General features: G+C 40.7%; 1 protein-coding gene across 1 annotated transcript in view; it reads right to left on the bottom strand.

Annotated features, from left to right (window-relative positions):
* SLC25A21 (solute carrier family 25 member 21) overlaps positions 1 to 21,857 on the bottom strand; it is a 293,494-nt gene that overhangs the window by 26,515 nt on the left and 245,122 nt on the right. The gene's annotated exons all lie outside the window — the stretch shown is intronic.

Genomic DNA, 21,857 nt, shown 5'->3' with positions numbered 1-21,857 from the left:
CCCTTATTGTCAACAACTCAGTTCTGCTTTTGTACATATTGTGTAACTATCGCTGCGGTCCTAAAATTTCTTCTCCTGACTTCAACAGGATTAAACTGGAATAAATTCTTTGAGGACTGTAGTCCAAATTTTAGTTTACACTGAAAGAAGAAGCATAATTGCAACAAAACACAAGCGCAACCCATAGAACCTATGCAGATTAGATTACTTTTTTTGTAAATAGGAAGCAACTTTTTCTGCGAAAGAGAAAACGAGGTGGGAGGTAGGAGTGATTTATTTAACTGCTGACTGTTTAAGTAGTCAGGCTTCAGGCTGGCAACATCATTTTTAATAAAGGAAAATGATTACAAAAAGTGAAAAGAAGGCTTGGAGAACACATTTTGGCTCTTTGGGAAGGTGATTCGATGTGCAAGTTGACTACTTGGCAATTTAATTTTATTATTAGATTTGAGCATATTTTCCTTAAACCAATCCAGTTCAATTACTTAGATCAAGTCAACTGAATCTGAGTTTTTGTGTTGAATCTGAATAGCATTATACTGTCCTCCTGTGGCCCTTTGTTACCATTTTATAACTAGATTTCCTTTAGAGAAAATAGGGAAAGCAGATTCTAAAAAGCAGAGCTGCTTTCTAAGATACAACAAATGCAACTCAGGGTTTCCTTTATTATAGCAAATTATGTGGGGTGGATGGATCATACAGAAGAGAAGAACATGCACTGTACTGCCTTTTCCCTCCTTTCCTCCTACAGTCCCTATCCAACCTCAGAAGGTTTTCAACAGGCAGGATTAAGAATGAACAAAAATCATACCAAGGCTTCGGTAGCTTCAATGGTTGCCAATCCATTTCCGAGCTGTGCTATTGATTTTTAAAGTTCTGGACAGCTGCGTTATCTCAGGGATGCCTCTTCCCATTAAATACTTGAATGAATCTTTTGGTCTCCCCTGCCAGGGAGCAATGAACAAGGGCTTCTAGTTGGCAGGGTTCTGCTTATGGAATGCCCTTCCCAGGGAAACATGACTGATGCCCAGTTTGAATGACTGTTCAAAGTCAGAGAAAGAAATTTTTCTCCTCTCAAGTATTTTTTTGGCTCTGTATTCAAACTAAGGATCAACCTTGCTTTATACTGGAACCTTGTATTGTCTATTGCTTTTCATGCTATCAGTTACAAATAGGTAAAGGTAAAAGTTCCCCTCGCACATGCTTGCTAGTCGTTTCTGGCTCTAGGGAGCGGTGCTCATCTCTGTTTCTAAGCCGAAGAGCCAGCACTGTCCGTAGACGTCTCCGTGGACATGTGGTCGGCACGACTCAATGCCGAAGGCACACGGAGCGCTGTTACCTTCCCACCAAAGGTGGCCCCTATTTTTCTCCTTGCATTTTTTAAGTGCTTTCAAACTGCTTCGTTGGCAGAAGCTGGGACAAGTAATGGGAGTTTACTCTGTTATACGGCGCTAGGGATTCGAACCGACAAACTGCTGATCTTTCTGATAGATAAGCTCAGTGTCTTAGCCACTGAGCCACCACCTCCCCTCACTTACAGCCACCACACTACTATTTTTCTTTTAAAGCTTCTAATATTTTGTAACTTTCACATGACTTTCAGCAATAGACAGAAGCCTGCCTGACACACATATGACCTAGTTTGCACTTCAGATATGCATGCATTGTGTGCTACTGTTGCTCTGAGAATGGCTTTATTTAAAGACAGCCAGTGTGTCCCAAAGGAGAGATAAAATCATTGCATATAGAAATTATAAATAGTACATAAAGAAAATACATCCAGATGTCAGGGGTAGCTATTTTATAGTCTCAGAATGAAGGAAATGGCCACTGAAAATTTAAAAAATGCTGGTAGGTCTGCTATCCAAGTGTTAATGAAAATATATCCTTAAGTTTACAACAGATACCCCATTACTTTTATAGTCTTGAGAGTTAGATTTAATCAGGTGTTGTGCTGATGACTGATGATTGATACACAGATGGTTCTAAAGGTTTTACAAATCTGAAATATGTTCCACTTTATACTATACTTAACACTTTTTTTTCTGTCTGCCCTGTCTTTGTTTAGACTGTTTTTATACTTTCGTTGCTATCCTAGGACAAGCACAATTCCAGCCCCCAAAGACCATATTTTTGAATTTGAAAGAGTTAACAGTTACATGTTAAAGTGAAGCGCAGTTAAAATGCATTATTTTGTTTCAACATTAAGCATCTAAATGAACATCACCATTCAATTGTGTTCTGGGCAACCACCCAAATTCGTCTTTGCTATAGTTGATTTTGAAACATTACAGTCAATCATATCTTCCCAATTTGTTCTTCTTTAAGGCTTTAGGCATCCTTCTGGTTTCCATTTCTTGTTTGGAAGCCTTGAGTCATCCATTTTGGCAAAATGTCCAACCCAAATCAGTTATTTTCTCCAAATTATATTGAAATTGGGATCTTGCTTAGTTTGTTGTTTTCCTCCCCTGTCTCTCACATAATTTTCCCTTTAAGGATCAAATACAAAGCTGATTGAAGGCATGCATATAATATCCTCTTTCTTCAGTTGCTGTCAAATCCAAGCCTGTTACCCACATAGCTCTGTAATTGAAACAATGACAGAAAGTACCTTTAGGGCCATATTCACTTGCCTTGCATGAATCAGGGGTTCACGTAATTTAGATGAATTACAGAGCTCGGCAGTGTAGATGTACAGAATGATCAGTGTGCTAAATGTAAATTACTGGAATTCAGAGGATCTTTTCAGTCAGGCAAATTGGTGATAAGGGTTTTGGGTTTGGTTTTTGGTTTTTTTGTTTTGCATTCCTTGTATTGTGCAACTCATATTTCCACTGAAACCTGAGTACAGTCAGCCCGATTTTTATTCCAAAGGAACCAAAGTCCGAAAGCTTTTGTTGCTTGCTTCTTCGTATTCTTTCTTTTTTGCTTTTATGATTATGGTGCAGTGGCGTGCAGTCAGGTGAGGCAAGTGAGGCACAGCTTCACCACTCTCATCATGAAAAAAAAAAAGTAAAAGGAAAAAGCTGAGCTAGTTGCTGCCTCACCGTGGATGACTCTGCTTAACCTCACTGGTGCTCTCCCTCCCCAATTGTAGTGGCTTCCTCCCCAGGTCCCCATTCATTTCTCTCTCACACACACACAGCTGGATAAAACTATATAAAAATCTAGCCCAGCTTCACTGATTACAAGTTTGAAAAGGCAACGTGGCTCCACCTGCAATCAAACTACACTTGGGGAGGGAGAGCACAAGCGAGCACTGAGGAGACCACAGGAGGAGGCAGGAAGCCAGGCAAAGAGCCATGCTGTAGTACACACACTTCCCCCCAGCCTCTTTCTTTTGGAAGGCTCGGCTCCCCTCCCCTCCAGCTTCTCTGCCTCTCCTCTCACCCCAGCCTGCCAGCAGGAGGTGGTGGGTGGGCTTTATTGTGTTCCAGGCATTTCCCACCCAGACAGCAGGCTGCATTTGCAATGGTGGAGGTGTTTGGGAAAGGCAGCAGGGGAATGGGGGGGGGGGAATGGCAGAGGAGCTGCTTTCAAGCCACTGGAAAAGATATCCAATCCAACTTTTGTGTGTGTGTGGGTTTGTTTGAGAGTGAGTGAGAGAGGGAAGGGGTAGGAGAGATAGTCCAATCCAACTTGTGTGTGTGTGTGTGTGTGTGTGTGTTTGAGAGAGAGGGAGGAAGGGAGAGAGGGAGGAAGGAGGGGAAGGAGAAGAAAAAGAAAAAGAAAGAAGGAGCAAAGGAGAAAAACAAATGCTGTCGCTTTAAATTGGAACTGAGCATGCCTGGCTGTGGAATTCTGGGAGTTGAAGTCCACAAGTATAAAAATATTTGAAACTCAGCACTGTGTCAGTGCCTCACCAGTCATAAACCTCACCGCACGTCACTGTTATGGTGCATGAGTAATCAATCTGTAGGAGTTAGGCTCCCAGTAACAAAATAAAATCAAAATCTCCATCTGTTTATCAGTTAATGTTATATGGCATATCAGTAACCTGAAATGAAATATAATAAACTCTTTTCATTTATCATTCTTTTAAATTTAAAAACACCATAGTGTGGTTTTTTCATTAGATATATAGTAAAATTTAAAAACAATGAGTGAAAGATATATTACTTTGGACTAGCACATCTATCAATAAAAGAAAGAAAGAAATGGTATATCAATCTTACAAATAAATAGTATTTATAGATAGCTTAGGGATGCGGTGGCTCAGAAGCTAAGACACTGAGCTTGTCGATCAGAAAGGTCGGTAGTTCAGCAGTTTGAATCCCTAGCACCGCATAACAGAGTGAGCTCCCATTACTTGCCCCAGCTTCTGCCAACGAAGCAGTTCAAAAGCATATAAAAATGCAAGTAGAAAAATAGGAACCACCTTTGGTGGGAAAGTAACAGTATTCCGTGTACCTTCGGCATTTAGTCATGCCGGCCACATGACCACGGAGATGTCTTCAGACAGTGCTGGCTCTTCAGCTTTGAAACAGAGATGAGCACCACCCCCTAGAGTCGGGAACAACTAGCACATATGTGTGAGGGAAACCTTTACCTTATAGATTGCTTACAACTACTATCATTAAAACAACTACTAACGCTTCCAGATGTTTTACTTTGGTGTTTAGATAGAGTAAACCTAAGAACAATTTTATTTCTTCTTTTATTTGCCGTATGTAATTTGCATACCATAGCCTATATAAATCTTTTATTTGTGGTGAAATTCATTTGCTGGTTTCTACTTTACTTTCAATTTCAATCATTATTAGCTGGATGCATTATTCAAGTATGTATGCATTTCTATATATATTCATTTTAGAATTTTTTTAATGATAATGTGTATAACTTTAACATTGCGAATACAACTTTATAGTATGGATGAAATTTAGTTGTAAAAATTGAAATAAAGCATACAAATTAAATATTCAGCAGTTAATCCAATGCAGTTGAACATGGACATAATGTTTTAAGAACCACAACTGGATGTAAACCCCCAGATTTCATAAACCAAATTAAAGGCTTTCAGGATAGTCACATGTAAAAATATCCTACTTCAACCAAGGGAAATTTATAATTTATTCAGATGCATTATTTCAAGTGATTGGCCTCTGAAATACACACACACACACGCGCGCGCGCACACACACACACCATGTGTTCTCACTTTGCAGCCATAGGCAATTTACAAACTATACATTAAAACATATAACCAATTTTGGAGACATTTTACTCAAACTGTGAAAAAGGTATCATACTCGATATCTTATTTTGATATTATTGGAGAAATATCCTGAGAAAAACTTGCAGTGTTGTTCTCCCTTCTGTCACCTAGCTTTGGGTCGCTTCCTCTGCTCTGTCATGGCACAGATGAAAAGTTCTCAAAAACTTTTGAAAACTTATTACGGTATTATTCTTATTGATAATAATGTAAAGGCATCATCTTGGATAATGTAAACTGCAGCATCTTGAATAGATAGGCATGGATATGTTAAGTAATGAAAGACCCCAATAACAACAACAACAACAACAACAACAACAACAACAACAATACATACATACATACATACATGCAATCTAAGGGATTTCAAACAGCACAAAGCCATTAGCTAATCCACATTTAGTCACCTACACATTTCTAAGCAAGAATGATTTGTGATTGCACACATGTATCATAATAATGGTGTTTCAATAACAACCTACTATAAAGTTTGTCTTGCTTTTTATAGTGACTGCTCTGAAGTGCAGTGGGCAGTTCCAACACATACAAACTGCACCTTTGCAACAATAGTAAATATTTACTTATTATTCTGTACTGCATTGGCTAATTGTACACTCTAGTAATGAAGTCTGTTTGGCTACAGCCAAACCTCTTTATTAAGATTAAATTCCTAATGAATCCCCCAAATTCCCCTGAGTTCATCTATTTTCTACAGTATCTAAAAATATAGTTCCACGTGCTAAGTTTGATAGTTTTTAATTCTAGACTTGCAGTGGAACTCAGTGTTCAATCCTATTTAATAGCTAATATAAATGGCATGCTGTGTTGGACAGAATAAAAGTGCTGATAGAACATGAGTTACTCAAATCAACAAACCTTATTTCAGATGAATTTCCAACAAGGGAGTAAAATCTTACATGTAGAATGCAAATCTGTACTTCCCATTCTGTATTTCAGAAGAGCATAAACGGCGTCTGCTGTATCAAACCATGCCCCACCTAGTTCAGCAGTCTCATTTTCACAGTGGCCAATCAAATTCACAAGTCTCCAGCCAATGGTTTTCAGAGATAGTCACATGGCCGTCAAGGCCATCATGCAATATTTGGGGGTTGGGGGCAAGATAAGCTGAACTAATAAATCTCAAATACCTGCCAATATTAAATGTTTTATCTTGATCATCACAACATGTGTTAAAGCTACCCTCAGCAAAGAAAGTCTTAGTATTTCCCATTCATACAAACACTGCAACATACCCTAAGGAAGAGGAAGGAGCCTATAAAATAATTGAGAAGCCTATCACAAGTCCTTATAAACAGAAGAACATTGACACTGACATCTCCTAAATTCCACTGTTATCTAGCCTGGTAATGAAAAGTTCGGAAACCAACCCACAAGCTTGCAGAACGGACCTCCACAATCACCCCACACCCGAGCTACAGATATTTGCCACTATTGCAAGCCTATCACCATTTTAAAAGAAAATGACATACATTGTACACAAATGTTAGACTCTAAGATGCAGAAAATGCTAATGTATTTTCTATATATTCTACAGTGAAAAATTATTTCATAGAATTGTCTCAAGATCCAGTAGGTTGGTCCAAAAACCAGGTGAAAGTAACAGACGTAATAATTTATTAAACATGTATGGGACCCAAAAATCAGAATCAGTGTAAATTTGGAATGAGAATAATCACCAAATTTAGCACCATCGTTCATGTGACCTATATTCTGGCATAAGATTGAGATTTCCTTCTACAGGTATTAAGACACTTTGCTGTCTCTTGCTCAAAACATCCCAAACTTGTGTAAAATTGTAGCTGCCTTTTCCATATTAGACACACCTTACAATATATTCTACTGGAGGAGGAAAGATAAAAAGAAATATTCTATTTCTTTAGCAACAGAAAGTGAAACTGGAAACAATGAACTTTTCATTTTTTTTAAGCATACAACCCAAATCTTACCTTTCCTTATGCAATTTGCAGTGACACTTTATATTGAAACATATATACCGATTTATGTCACCCATAACGTATGAACTTATATCAACGTATGAAAAGTATAGGATGAGTATAGAGATACACACTTGCATAAGGAAGATGTTTCTTATGATCTCAGCTGTATACTTTGCTGAAAATCTGGAGTATTCATTAGTGGTTTAGAAATTCATATCTTGTTCTGAACTTTATAATTTTTATTCCAGAATTCTCCCCCCCCCCCCGCTTCTTTAACTTAAAAAAAATTACAATTGCAGCCAATATAGTGTACTGCACTTGTGGCAGAAATATATATATATTTAATAAATTGAGTTAAGTCACAAAGCAGCTATAAAATAAACAATATTCCTAGGATTTCTACTCCGAATTAGTGAACAACTTTACCTAGGGCAATTCTGTACAGCAGCCTAAATTGTCTTGCGCTGTTCCTGGCCGTTTCTGAAGCGAACTTTAAACCATTCCAGATTACAATTGTTTGGTAACAGGGCTAAACTGGTGCTTACTCTGAACTATAATCTCTACAGGGGGATTAGAAGTGCTGCCGGCCCCCTTTTCCAGCATGGGGGTCGGGTCCCCCAGTAAACAGCTACCCTGGTCTCTTTTATGACCCGAATGGGTCTTCCAGGGTAGCTGGGTGCCTGGGAAAAGGCTTGAGGAATGAAAATGCAGCCGAAAAATGCAGCCGATGGAGGGAGGCGCCTGGAGAAGCCGCAGAGAGACCGTCTGCGTTCGGAACTGATGGAAGGAGAGGCAGACGGTCTCGAAATGGCGGACGGAGTGCGAGGAGGCGTGCCGATACCAGCAAGGCCGAATTTGGATTTCAGGTTGGAGGCTGGTAACCTAGGACCATCAGGGACTGTGGATTGAGGAGGCGAAGGCTGGAAGCGCCGGACGCCAAATCCCTCGGCCTGCAGCTTGTTATGAGAGGTAGCTGTGGGAGCTATGGGAGGTTTGAAAAGGTTTAAAATCCACATTGGCTGAATTTGCGATGATTGGAGACCGGCCAGGACTTTTGAGGCCGGTAAAGACTGGTTGGATAGGCCGAGAAGGAGTTGGAGGAAGGAAGGAAGGATGCTGGAGGAAGGAAGCTGGAGAAGGAAGCTGGAGGCCGATGAGAGGCCGGTGGGAGCGGCGCTGGGGCCTGGAATGGTGGTTTTTTGGGGGCCAAATTCGCAGTTACAGGCCAAGGCAGGATTGAAAGCCTAGGACCTGGGAGGAATAGGACCACGACTATGATTCAGGAGGCTGCATAGAGACTGGGGGGGGGGGGATTTTTGTTGGTGGATTGCCAGGAGGCCCTTGTCATCGTGCATTTGACTGCACCCCACCTACCCCCCCTGCTGACTATTTATCAAACTAGTTATTAACAACGGCTCGGATTCCATCTGCGTGAGCCTTAGAAGACCTCTGCCTACCCTATATGATTCACTGCTGATTGACCATCTGCTCCCTGCCTATTTCCAACTACAGTCCAACTACCCCTTGCCATTTGCCACCTACCACCCACCGCCCCCACCTCTTGATTGTCATCTAACCAATCCATTACTATTACCCCCCCATCTAAGCTTAATGACTGGACTATTCTGTTTTGCTGCAATTGTGTTCTTCAAATTTTTATTGGATCATGACATCTTCAGCGCAGACCCCAAGCCCCGATGACGAACTTTTTAACGTTTTATGTATTCAAGGTCAGACCTTATCCTACTGCGAGAGTCCCCCCACTCGCAGGTGTGGCCCTCCGCCCTTTCGAGGGCCCACCTTGATGACGGATTTATTAATCCCGAGAGGTGGAGGAAGCGGAGACTCAGGGGGTTTTTAGTTAGTTGTTTTTTAAATATTTGTAGGGGGGGGTTTCAGGGGTTGTGGGGCAGGTGGGTCAGATCAGGAGCGATGTGAGAGCCGGGCCCCCAGGTGTGGTCGCGAGCAGAAGGGGCGGAAGGGAGGAGGAGGGGGAGGACACCATTCCTATACAGGGCTCTTTAATTCCAACAGTCGCAGGGAGGGGCAGATACGAGGACAATTTAAGAACTTACAGTCGGTTGGGAGACCGTGGTTGCTGGTTACACCCGGTCGCTTGTACCAACCCCCGCGTTCTAGGTGGTCAAGAGTCACAGACCCAGGGCCTAAGGCTGTTGTTATGCAATGCGAGGTCCGTTGTTAACAAGGCCCCCCTCATTCACGATCTAATTTTAGAGGGGGAGCCGGACCTCGCGGGAATAATGGAGACCTGGTTGGGCCACGAGGGAGGTCGTCCCCTCGTGGAAATGTGCCCACCAGGATACCGAGCATTTCACCAGCCCCGGGCCCAGGGAAGGGGCGGTGGGGTGGCAGCAATTATTCGGGAGGACCTAGAGCCGAGGGAGTCTACTGTGCCACAGACGTCCGGATGTGAAGCCCTTGTTGTGAAATGGGGGCCTGGGAGACAGTTGGGCCTGCTGATAGTATACCTGGCTCCTCGCTATACATCAGCGGCCCTGCCTGAACTCCTTGAGCTGATCGCATCGGTGGCGGTTGAGACCCCCAAACTTTTAGTGATGGGGGATTTTAACCTGCCGTCGGTGGGAGAAGCATCAGAGGGGGTTCGGGAGTTCATGGCTTCCATGACAGCCATGGACCTGACTCAAATGATTCAGGGCCCAACACACGAGGGAGGTCACACTCTGGACCTTGTTTTTGTCTCTGGCCAGTGGCTGAGTGATCTGGGAGGAGGCGACTTAACCATCACTCCCCTGTCATGGTCAGATCACTCACTCCTTCATCTTGACTTCCCTGGTGCTACCTCCCGCCGCGGGGAGGCGGAACCGGAAAGTTCCAGATGGTTCCGCCCCAGGCGCCTGATGGAACCTGATAGGTTCCAGACGGAGCTTGGGCCACCTCCTGTAACCTTGACCCGCCCCCGGGTAGGGGACCTGGTGGTTGCGTGGAATAATGCAACTACCGGGGCCTTGAACCGGGTGGCGCCTTTGCGGCCTCTCCGGCGGCAACGATCCACCCTGGCCCCTTGGTTTACCGAGGAGCTGAGGGTGATGAAACGCCGCAAGAGACGTCTAGAGAGTCGTTGGAGATCCTCTCGCTCCGAATTTGATCGAACACAGGTACGAGCCCATTTAAGGACGTACCTTGTGGCATTGAGAGCGGCCAAACGTCAATACTGTGCCACTCTCATTGCATCCGCGGAGAACCGCCCTGCCGCCCTGTTTCGGGTGTCCCGCTCACTCTTGTTTCAGAGGCCGCGGGAGGCCCCTCTACAGGGCAGGGCAGAGGAATTTGGTAAATATCTGCAGGATAAAATCGCTCAAATCCGGAGAGACTGGGTTCCTGTCAGTGATCCAATGGAGACGCCCATGGCGAGTCTTGAGGCTTCTATCTGGGAGGAGTTTGACTTGGTTGCCATCGAGGATTTGGACAGATTGCGTGGACGACTGCGACCCACCACATGTTTATTGGACCCGTGTCCCTCCTGGCTTGTACTGGCATCCTGGAGGTTACACGAGACTGGCTCCTGGGCCTAGTGAATGCTTCGTTGGGAGAGGGGTCTCTCCCGGCCGCCTTGAAAGAGGCGGTGGTGAGACCCTTGCTCAAGAAGCCTTCCCTGGACCCTTTGGAGCTGGCCAATTATCGTCCTGTCTCCAACCTTCCCTTTTTGGCGAAGGTTGTAGAGAGTGTGGTGGCCTACCAGTTCCCACGACATCTGGAGGAAAATGATTATCTAGACCCGCGCCAGTCCGGCTTCCGCCCCGGTCACAGCACGGAGACGGCCTTGGTCGCGTTGGTGGATGATCTCTGGAGGGCCAGAGATAGAGGTTGTTCCTCTATCCTGGTCCTATTAGACCTCTCGGCGGCTTTTGATACCATCGACCATGGTATCCTGCTGCGCCGGCAGGAGGGGTTGGGGGTCCGGGGCACCGTTTTGCGGTGGTTCGGCTCCTACCTTTCTGACCGGACGCAGCGTGTGTTGACAGGAGAAGAGAGGTCGACCCTACGCCCCCTTACTTGTGGGGTGCCACAGGGGTCGGTCCTCTCGCCACTCCTTTATTATTATTATTATTATTATTCACACTTATAGACCGCCCCCTCTCCCGGAGAGGACTCGGGGCGGTGTACAGTCACTAAAATACATTATAAAATACATACATAAACAATTAAATTAATACTGGTGAAGGAGGTTATGAGACTGTAATCGAATAATAAATATAATACGTTAAAAGCCTATAAAACCCTTAAAACCCAATTAAAATAAATAAATCCCGGGAGGTAAAACTAAGACAGTGCCAGGCCAGCTGATTGAAATAGGTGAGTCTTTAACTTTAACTCCTGTTCAACACATATATGAAGCCGCTGGGTGAGATCATCCGTGGTTTCGGGGTGGGATACCATCTGTACGCTGATGATACTCAGCTGTACTTTTCCACCCCGAACCACCCCAATGAGGCCATCGAACTGATGTCCCGGTGTGTGGAAGCCGTACGGATCTGGATGGATGACAACCGACTCAAGCTCAACCCTTCCAAGACGGAGTGGCTGTGGGTACCAGCCCCCCGGTTCAGCCAATTAATTCCATCATTGGCCATTGGGAGCATCCATCTTGCCCCTGTGGAGCGGGCGCGCAATTTGGGCGTCCTCCTAGATGCCCGGCTGTCCATGGATGACCATGTGACAGCCGTGGCAAGGGGGGCGTTCCACCAGGTTCGCCTGGTGCGCCAATTGCGCCCCCTACTGGACCGGGATGCCTTGCGCACAGTCACTCATGCGCTGGTGACGTCTCGCTTGGACTACTGTAACGCTCTCTACATGGGGCTTCCCTTGAAATGCACCCGGAGGCTGCAGTTGGTCCAGAACGCAGCCGCGCGGGTAATTATGGGGAGTACTAGGTACTCCCACGTGACACCGCTCCTGCGCGAGCTGCACTGGCTTCCTGTGGTCTATCGGGTGCGTTTCAAGGTTTTGATAACTATCTTTAAAGCGCTCCATGGCTTAGGACCTAGTTACTTGCGGGATCGTATTCTGCCCCATACATCCCTGCGACCAATTCGCTCGCACAGAGAGGGGCTCCTCCAGGTGCCGTCCGCTAGACAATGTCGTGGGGCGGCGCCTAGGAGTAGAGCCTTCTCTGTGGCGGGCCCAGCCCTGTGGAATGACCTCCCTCCGGATATTAGGAATACCTCTGACCTCCGCTCCTTCCGTATTAAGCTTAAGACCCACCTTTTCCAAGCAGCTGGCCTGGCTCAACTTTGATTTAACCATATCGCTCCTGACGGGTTTTTAACTGGGTATTTTAATTATATTTAATTTCTAGGGGTTTTAAATACAGTATTTTAATTGTTTTTATCAATCGATCTCCTCCTTATGTATGTATGTATGTTTTAGTGTACCTTTGTTATATGTTTGTTTTGTTTACATATTTATTTCGAATGTTTCATTGTACGCCGCCCCGAGTCCTTCGGGAGAGGGTGCGGCTAAGAAATAAATATATTATTATTATTATTATTATTATTATTATTATTATTATTATTATTATTATTATTATTATTATTATTACAGACCCTGATTTCTTCTTCCCCTGCTCCTGTTTTTCCCATCCATGAAAGGAGGCAGCCCTCATTGCCTCCTTTCATGTGGGTGTCCAGTACCTTAATTTTCCTTTTAGGAATTATTTCCCTTCCTCCTTGCTCCTTCCTTTCCCTTCATATTTTCAAATATGGAACCCTTTCCATGCCCATTCAGGGTTCTCTCCTCTAACCCTAATGGAAACGCTCTCCTTTTCGCTACTTTATTGTAATGCCATTGTTTCGATGCTGTAATCATTAAAACAAATGGTACAGATTGTCCCATCATTTCTACATTCTACTGTAGGTCTATAGAAACCTTTCAAGCAAAGTGGTAGTAATAGAGAAGCTTTTCAATGCTGTTTGGAGAATATCAGAAAGGACCCTGACAACTCAAGGGGAAGTGTCCGAGTTCTGCAGTTGAACAATAACAACATTTGGTTAATGAGAAGCTTGGTTAACATTTTAAGGTAATGCCTGAATATCGAAATAAACCATAATGTTCATTTTTCAGTATATTTTTCAGCAGATACCTGATGGAAAAAAGATTCCTTATTTAGACCTGGGATGGAACAGCCATAACCCCCAAGTATAAGAAGGGTTAATATGATGCGGAACTTTTTTCTGTTCTTTCGGTCCATCTGCTGTGTATTTATATAGAATATCTACAGACGTACAATTTTCTGTTGGGAGTGTTTGCTATGGCAGTGGTATTACTGCAATCTGAGACATGATAGAAATGGCTTTTGGTCTAAGAAGTTCCAATTTCTGTGCAGACAAATGTATTCAAATGATGGCTTGGGTTCTCTTTTTACCTGCCACTAATGTTAACATTTCATGCCAAAAAATGCACTGCAAACATTATTAATTGGTGTAATATCCTTGTTGTGATTAGGGCATAGGTATGTATGTTTGCAGAAGCAACTGGCAACCATCGATCAATAATTTTAATCCTAATTCATTTGGCAGGCAAAGAGTGGGATACAGCCAAAATAATGGAACATAATTGATTGGTGTTGGAAGCGTGCTGGCAGGCAAAAACATAAAAAGGACAAGAGCAAAAATGATGTGCTAGTTTTGAGGAAATTAAGATTTCAAGGTGGACAGAAGCCTCTCTTTCCCTTTCCCAAAATATGCTGACATTTATTGACAACAGAAGTGGTACCAATGGCCATTTAGGGCTATTCTGCTTCCCCAATGCCTTCTTCAATAATGCAGAAATCCAGTGCAATTGTTATAAAGGCATCAAGGGACTGCTTAAAAAATAGGACAGGACAGAAAGCAAACTGAATTGGGAAGGAATGATCTGAAATGGTAATTTCAGAGCAAAGAAGAAAAAAATACTAGTTGCTACAGTGCTTTTGCAACCTGATGAAATAATCCATAATTGTGTGTGTATGTGTGTGTGTGGGGGGGGGGAATGACTGCAAGAAAAGAAAATGGTCCCCCAATAGCTGTTTTAAGACAAAAATTAAAAACTCATCAATTAAGAAGAAGCATCAACCGTTAATTAATCTGTTGAAAATAAACAATGCATGTATAAATGAATATATTCACAGGGTGTCAATTGTACTCGGCCACTTTCTCAAATGTACATTCCCCAACACACAAACTTCCTTGGCTTTTCCATAGTTGACCGTCTATTTACTGTAGGAAAATGCAGACATGCCAAGAAAAACTTTACCTAAAGCTTCTTTGATAGAAAAATAACCTCTTTATATCTCAGATTGTCAGAACTGGCTGAGTGCTCACTATGCATTTTTAGCTGTCCAAACACTACAACACAAAAAATAGAGGAGGATTCTTTTGGGCTTTGCTAACAAAACTGCCCTTTGCATAACAGGTACAGCAGGAAGCAGCTACTGCTTAAATATTGTACCACGCCTATGTCTGTTTGATTTGAAGAATGTAAGAAAATGTCTCTCAAACTTTTCTCATGTATAAAGATATGGAAATATTTTGTCTTACTTTTGATGTCAGAAAAAGCAAACCTTCCCAAATCCATGCTGAGTCTGCAGACAATTTAGATGAACACACACTAATGTGAACAATATTGAAAAGATGTGGAGACTCTAGAAAGAGTGCAGAGAAGAGCAACAAAGATGATTAGGGGACTGGAGACTAAAACATATGAAGAACGGTTCCAGGAACTAGGTATGTCTAGCTTAAGAGAAAGAAGGACTAGGGGAGACATGATAGCAGTGTTCCAATATCTCAGGGGTTGCCACAAAGAAGAGGGAGTCAAGCTATTCTCCAAGGCACCTGTGGACAGAACAAGAAGCAATGGGTGGAAACTAATCAAGGAGAGAAGCAACTTAGAACTGAGAAGAAACTTCCTGACAGTTAGAACAATTAATCAGTGGAACAGCTTGCCTCCAGAAGTTGTGAATGCCCCAACACTGGAAGTCTTTAAGAAGATGTTGGATAGCCATTTGTCTGAAATGGTATAGGGTTTCCTGCCTAGGCAGGGGGGTGGACTAGAAGACCTCCAAGGTCCCTTCCAACTCTACTATTGTATTGTATTGTATTATTGTATTGAATTAAGGTCTTTAATATGGTCACAAAGCTTGGATTAAGAATGACAACTTTTCATTACATATTAATAGCATTTGCATAAAATATTTATCATCTTTTGGATCTGTATATCCACATACATTCATTATGTGAAGGTAATGGTAACTAGCTGCCTCTTAAATCAAGAATTTAAGATAGTAAAAAAAAATATGACAGTAAAATGCATTGAATTTTTTAAAAGTAATTTTGAAGTCACATCAAACATGTAACTTAACGTTAAATGTGTACTTCTACAAGTCTTGTTTGCACTCAAGATTATTTAAAAGTTCCAATTTCTGTCTTAATAATTGATATGTAGAGAGCTATAACTACAGGTGAATGGTTTTGTCTGAAGCTATTTGAATTTTGAAACACATGTTAAACATTTGTGCACACAATATTTTGCATGTTTCTTGTTTACAAATGCATATATCATTTACATTGTATTAATTTAAGAACTTTGTACCCACTACAATCATGAAACTCTTGTGAGTAAATATATTTACTTGTATTGGAATTCACAGTTTAGAATTACGTGGTCAGATCAATCAGTACTGACCACACCAGTTAAATCTTGATCCTGTTGACATTTCAAGCATATTTTTGGAAGAAGTACTAGAATATTTCCTTAGAAAAAGCATTAAATTTACGGATATTGACCACTCAACTCAAGAATGGAAAATTCTGCAATATTTCTGAATGTTTATACTCACCCAATCTCATTGTAAGGTCAAGTTGTCATTTTTCCAGAAGTAAGATGTTTAAACTAGAAGCTGTCCAAGTTTAGAACATGTGAAACTTTCATTTCCTGTTAAACTGCTTTCAGAGCAGCCTGTTCCAGAATGGGAAATAGAATATTCTAGAGTTGTCCAGGAAAATTTGTTTCTGAATTGGTGAGTTTGCACATTTCTAATGAGAATTATAGTATCGGTGTGCACATTGGTTCTACCAAGACTACAATATGAATTCTTGATCCATAATTAGAGCTATATAGATAGTCCTCGATTTACGACCACAATTGAGCTCAAAATTTCTCTTGCTAAGTGAAACATTAGTTAAGTGAACTTTGCCCCATTTTACGACCTTTCTTGTCACAGTTGTTAAGTGAATCACTGCAATTGTTAATTTAGTAACACCGTTGTTAAGTGACTCTGGTTTCCTCATGGACTTTGCTGGTGAGAAGGTCACAAAAGTGGAATACATGACCCCAGGACACTGCAACCATCATAAATGCGAACCAGTTGTCAAGCATCTGAATTTTGATCACATGGCTACAAGGATGCTGCAGTGTTGTAAAAAACAGTCATAAGTCCCTTTTTTCAGCACCATTGTAACTTTGAACGATCACTAAATGAACCGTTGTAAGTCTCTAACACTCTTGAGCAGAATACATACAGGAAAATTATTTTGGAACAAAATTGCAAAGACCACACTGCCTGAACAAAGTCAACTTCATGGGATCCAATTAGGCTCAGGTACCATGTAGGGTTACCAGATATCTAAACACTCATGACAAAAATTAAAAAAAAATACTTGATTTAATTTATATGAAATTATCTTTTTCCAACATCAGAATGGCTGATTTTTCAATCCCAGGAATGTGCTTGAGACCATTGGGAGGCAAAAGCCATCAGTATGTAACTGATTAAGCTCTTATCAATTAAGGGCTTAAGGGCTCTACAAGGTACTAATCAACTAATTAAGGCCACAGCGTACAGCTTGTTAACTTGTGGTCAGCATTTATTAGGAAAGCACTGGATTTCTGAGAGAATCTGCTCAGGAAGAGGTACTCTATAAGCTGGGCAATATTTGAATTTAAGGCTTGCCTGCCAAATGGAGGTCAAAAGGACAAAAAGGAAGATATGTGCCAGGTGACAGGTGGTACATAGAGTCCTCTCTGTGGGCATGCGAGCTGTCGCCCCAGCTCAGTTCCGCCGCACATACGTGCACACTTCCCACCAGGCGGCTGATTTTCAGGTCTCTGCTGTTTTCAGGGCGCATGCGGGAGACGCGCACAAATGCATGGGGGTGGGTTACGCATGAGCGGTCACACCTGTATGCATGGGTGGGATGCACGCGGGGTAGATTGTGTGCGCATGCTCAGGGCACATTGCATTATGTGTGCGTGCGTGCACACAAACTTTCAGCACTCAGCACCAAAAAGGTTACCCATCACTGTGATAGCGTATTATATCACACATCATATTAAGTATGATTTATGTAACTCTGAGTAACCTACAATTGGCTGAATTTGCACAATACATTAAACCAAGTTTAATGGTTAATCAGCACTTCAAAGTAGATGAGACTAGGAAACTAGAGTTTTGAATTCTAATACTAATTTTGTTATACTCATCAGGGCATAATGGATAAACAGCACATCCAGAGCCAGAGCCAGTATACAAAACAAACAAGTTTTTCTGCCAACTGTGAAAATGCCTTCCCATGACTCTTTGCTTAACATATTGCTTACATGTTCTACTGATTGACTGATTGGCTGAATATGTGCCCTCAAGTCACTATCAACTTTTAGAGACCATATAATTAGGTCTTCCCCAGGATGATCCTTGCCTAATTTGGCCCACCAGATCTTCCAATTGTGCACCCATCACTGCTATAGTTGAGTTCCTCTTCTTCCCTTTCCTTCCACCCTTCCCAGCTAGATCAAGAGATCTAGTCATCATATAAAGTGTCCACAATTTGATAGTTTGAGTTTGGTGATTTGTACTTAGACTGAGAATTCTAGATTGATTTATTGATTTAATCTATGATATATATGTTTGCTTTCTTGGCCAACCATGGGATTCTCATGAATCTTCTCCAAAACCAAATTTTAAAAGCATAATACTCTTTTTATCCTACTACTTCAAAGTCCATCTGGAAAACCAGTGCCTGCAGGTTTCTGATATTTATAAGTATAGACGTCATAGCATTTTTCCCCCAATGCCTTTTTTGCTTTCCTGCCAAATGGAAGTGTATGGTGTGTTTCTTGACAGGTGTTTCATTTACTGTTGATATTCAGTCCTTAAAAAAGGAGACACTATCTATCAGTTCAATATCTTCATTGTCAGTTCTGTGTCTGGTTGCTGTTACCTGTTATCATTAGTCTGAGTTTCTTTATACTGTGGTTTTATGTCCTACGTGTAAGATTTGAATAAGTAAACATGTTCAAATTTTATGCCATTTTTGATAGCAACTAAATGATGGATATGTATATATTATTTCAGAGTTATTGATGAGTGCTAAGAAAAGAATACTCCATAGTTACTGGAACAAAGATTACTAACTTGGAATGGATTGAGACAGGTAAACACAGCTGGGGCTTGTGTAACTCAATTAGCAATAAGCATCTCTGCTTCAGATATGACCTCAGGTTTTCACTATTCCAGGTGTTAAGAATCTGCAAGATTTGTTTTTAGTAGTAATAATGAACCTAGGGCAAAAATATAAGGTGAAAAACTCTCTTTTTTTCCTGTATATTTTAAGGCCCCAGAGCTGTAAATCACCTTAACCTTAAATATGATTCCACTGAAATAAATTTCCTAAGATAAATGGAGCTGGTTCATATGGTTAGAGTTATCATGTAACATTGCTATTTTTTTGAAATTTGGGTCTGACGAATGGTCCATTAGTCCTGCCTTTTCAGAAGTCATTCTGCTTACCCAGGTCAAAGCTGAATAGACATTAAAGCAGCACATGCATAAGCAAAGTCCTTGCTTTCTTTTTGGTATACCACAAACACATCATTAGTTTCCCACAAGGAATCCAAAGTAAAATAAGTCAAAATCCAAAATAAATAATAGAGCCATGTCCAAAGTTTTAGTCAACTTCAACTTGGTCTGAAAACAAAGAAACGAACGAGGGAACTTAAAGCAGGCTAAACGTCTGTCAGTTCAAAATGCCAGGCTGGATAGGAGAGGATAAGCATAAACACACTTGCATTCTTAAGAAAAAACTGATTTTTAGAAGAACATACAGAAATAAGGGTGAGAAATATTCTCCCATTTTATCCATTTTGCCATCCATTTACTCTTCTACAATGTACAATCAACTGAGTAAAACCTCTAAATCAGAATATTTCAAACCTGTCAACTTTAAGAGATGTGCATCTCCCAGTATTATAATAATAATAATGGGAATTATTATTATATGGGAATAATGGAAGTTGAGGTCCATAGCTCTTAAAAGTTGCCAAGTCTGAAGAACGTGATTTTAACTTTTCCTAGCAGATGTGACCAATGCAGCTCTTAAAAACAATAAAATAAAACCCAGAAGTGTTTTAATTATGTCATCTTCAAGAAGATCGTATGGCCAAGTAAATACAGTTTATAGATAAAATATTTGTAAAGGAGGCAAATACATAAATATGCAGACTACAGGAATGCTCCAACATCCCTTTGTTTCATTGCATTCCATTAATTTAGTGGGTGGATTAAAGATCAAAAACATTAAAGATTAAATTCTATTCCCATGTATTTCTTCATTCTTGCCCTTTATTTTTTTTAATAAACTGGCTTCATATCAAAGAAAATATTATGGGAAATTAGTATACAAGAAAGACAAAACTGATATGAAAAACAACCATTCTTTATATTGATAATAATTGTTTCTGGCTTTAATTTATCTTTTTGTGAATACATTAAATCTTATATGACAAAACAGGAAATAAAAATTAACAAAAGAAAAATCCCCATTCCTTTCCATCCTCTTATTGAAACCGCACAGTATGCTAATCCCTTTGAAGTTAAAAACTTATTGAACTCCAAGGTAAAATTTCAATAAGGTGTCAAAAAATTTAATTGATGTAGCGTGTCTCCCCTACTTGCCCTAGCTCCCAAAGTCTATTCTAGAAGGATTGGATGTTGATTTGATCATGCCTTCCCTATTCAGTTGAGCCCACGTCTTCTGACAGTCTACATTTGGCAAGTCAGATTGCCTCCACAACATTTCCATGTGGAAAAGTGAAAGTACTGGTCTTTCTTTGCATTTATTATTACTATCTAGCACTTAGAAACATATTTTCTGCTTTTACTATATGGTAAAATGGAAATATGTACATCCATCATCTGTGAATTATCCCATATATCTAATTCAATAGCTGTTACCACGTGTGGCAATAATCTTTGCACAGATTATAATTTCTGAATAGCAGTATTTCTCCCTTTTACCCTGATACTAGCTTTGATTCAGCATTAATAATTTAATGACAAAGGAAATGGACTAAGAAAAAATGGAATTTTATTCCATTTGTGGATCTTCCCTACAGACAAAAAAAAAGTTTATTAAATTGTTTGTTTATTCACTAAGGTATTCCATTACATATCCATTATTTGGTGAAATTAAGGCCACATCTGTTCCTATAGATTTCCCTGTCATAAATACAAACCACCAACAGTTTCAGAGAGGAGGAGCATCATCTTCTATTTATCTTCAGCCCGTTATGAATGTGAATTCTGCCTGCGAATGTAGCTTCCTGGATTTTGCCAGCAGAGCCATTGCTCTTCACTTTTCCTGCTGCACTTTGTTAGTACTTCTAGGCATATCCCTATCATTTGATTGGCTACAGTGCATAGCTTATCCTTTTGAGCATCAAATTTATTTCCTCATTTACCTCTATTATCCCCTGTAAATCCATTTTGTAACAATAATAAAAATTACTCAACATACCTCTATGATCCCAACATCTCAATATTAAGAAAAAACTCCTGCTTAATAGAATTCAATTAATCCCATAGTTATATCTCCAAATCCGCTATATTTATAATCTTTAAAATTCTTTAGTAATTTATAGCCTTGTGATTTCCAATTGCTTATCTTCCCAATTGTCCAAATTTTAAAGTCTAATTTAACTCTTCTTCTTCTTTTTTCTTTTCTTCTAACACCTTTCTTCTTTTATCTCGTAGAATGTTCTGTCAAATAGCGTTAATAATCCAAATTAATCCACTAGGTTTCGTCAATTTTTCAAATCCATAATCCAGTAGCCAGTTTCAATAAAGTTTAGTTATTTGCAATTTAGTTCATATTAAAAATCTTCAAAAGGGAACAAAACCTCATTAAGAATTTTCAAAATATCCAAGTTCTCTTCTAACATAGAGTCAAGGTCAGACCGCCTTTCAGATGTTATTTACTTCTATTATGTGCATTGAACTTTATGTGTATTAGACTCACTTTCACTAAAAGTATTGACGCTGTAATGCTTCTCTTCTTCCAGTAGATGGTTCTCCTGCTCCCAAATCCAACATAAATAGTCTGTCAAAAGCAGCTGATTATCCTATAAATCCAGGGGGTTTAGAAATGGAAGCAAAACAATTTCTCCCGAAAATCAGTTTTCCCATAATTTAAGATTTTTTCCAGGTTTTCTGTATTTTAAGGCTTCCCTTGAGCATTTCTTTCACCTCTTAATTTTCAGTCTTTAATCTTCTCCATGTATCTAATCGCCACTTCCTTAACGCTTGGAAATTATCTTTTAAAATTCTTGTATTTAAATTAAGTCTTTAGAATAAGAGTTGGCAGTTATCTCATCCAGTTTCAATGCTCTGTCCACAC

This window comes from Natrix helvetica (assembly GCF_964273705.1).
Source record: "Natrix helvetica genome assembly, chromosome: 1".
Taxonomy (NCBI): Eukaryota; Metazoa; Chordata; class Lepidosauria; order Squamata; family Natricidae; genus Natrix; species Natrix helvetica.
The sequence above is the reverse complement of the archived record's forward strand: the minus strand, read 5'-3'. Positions and strand labels throughout refer to the sequence as shown.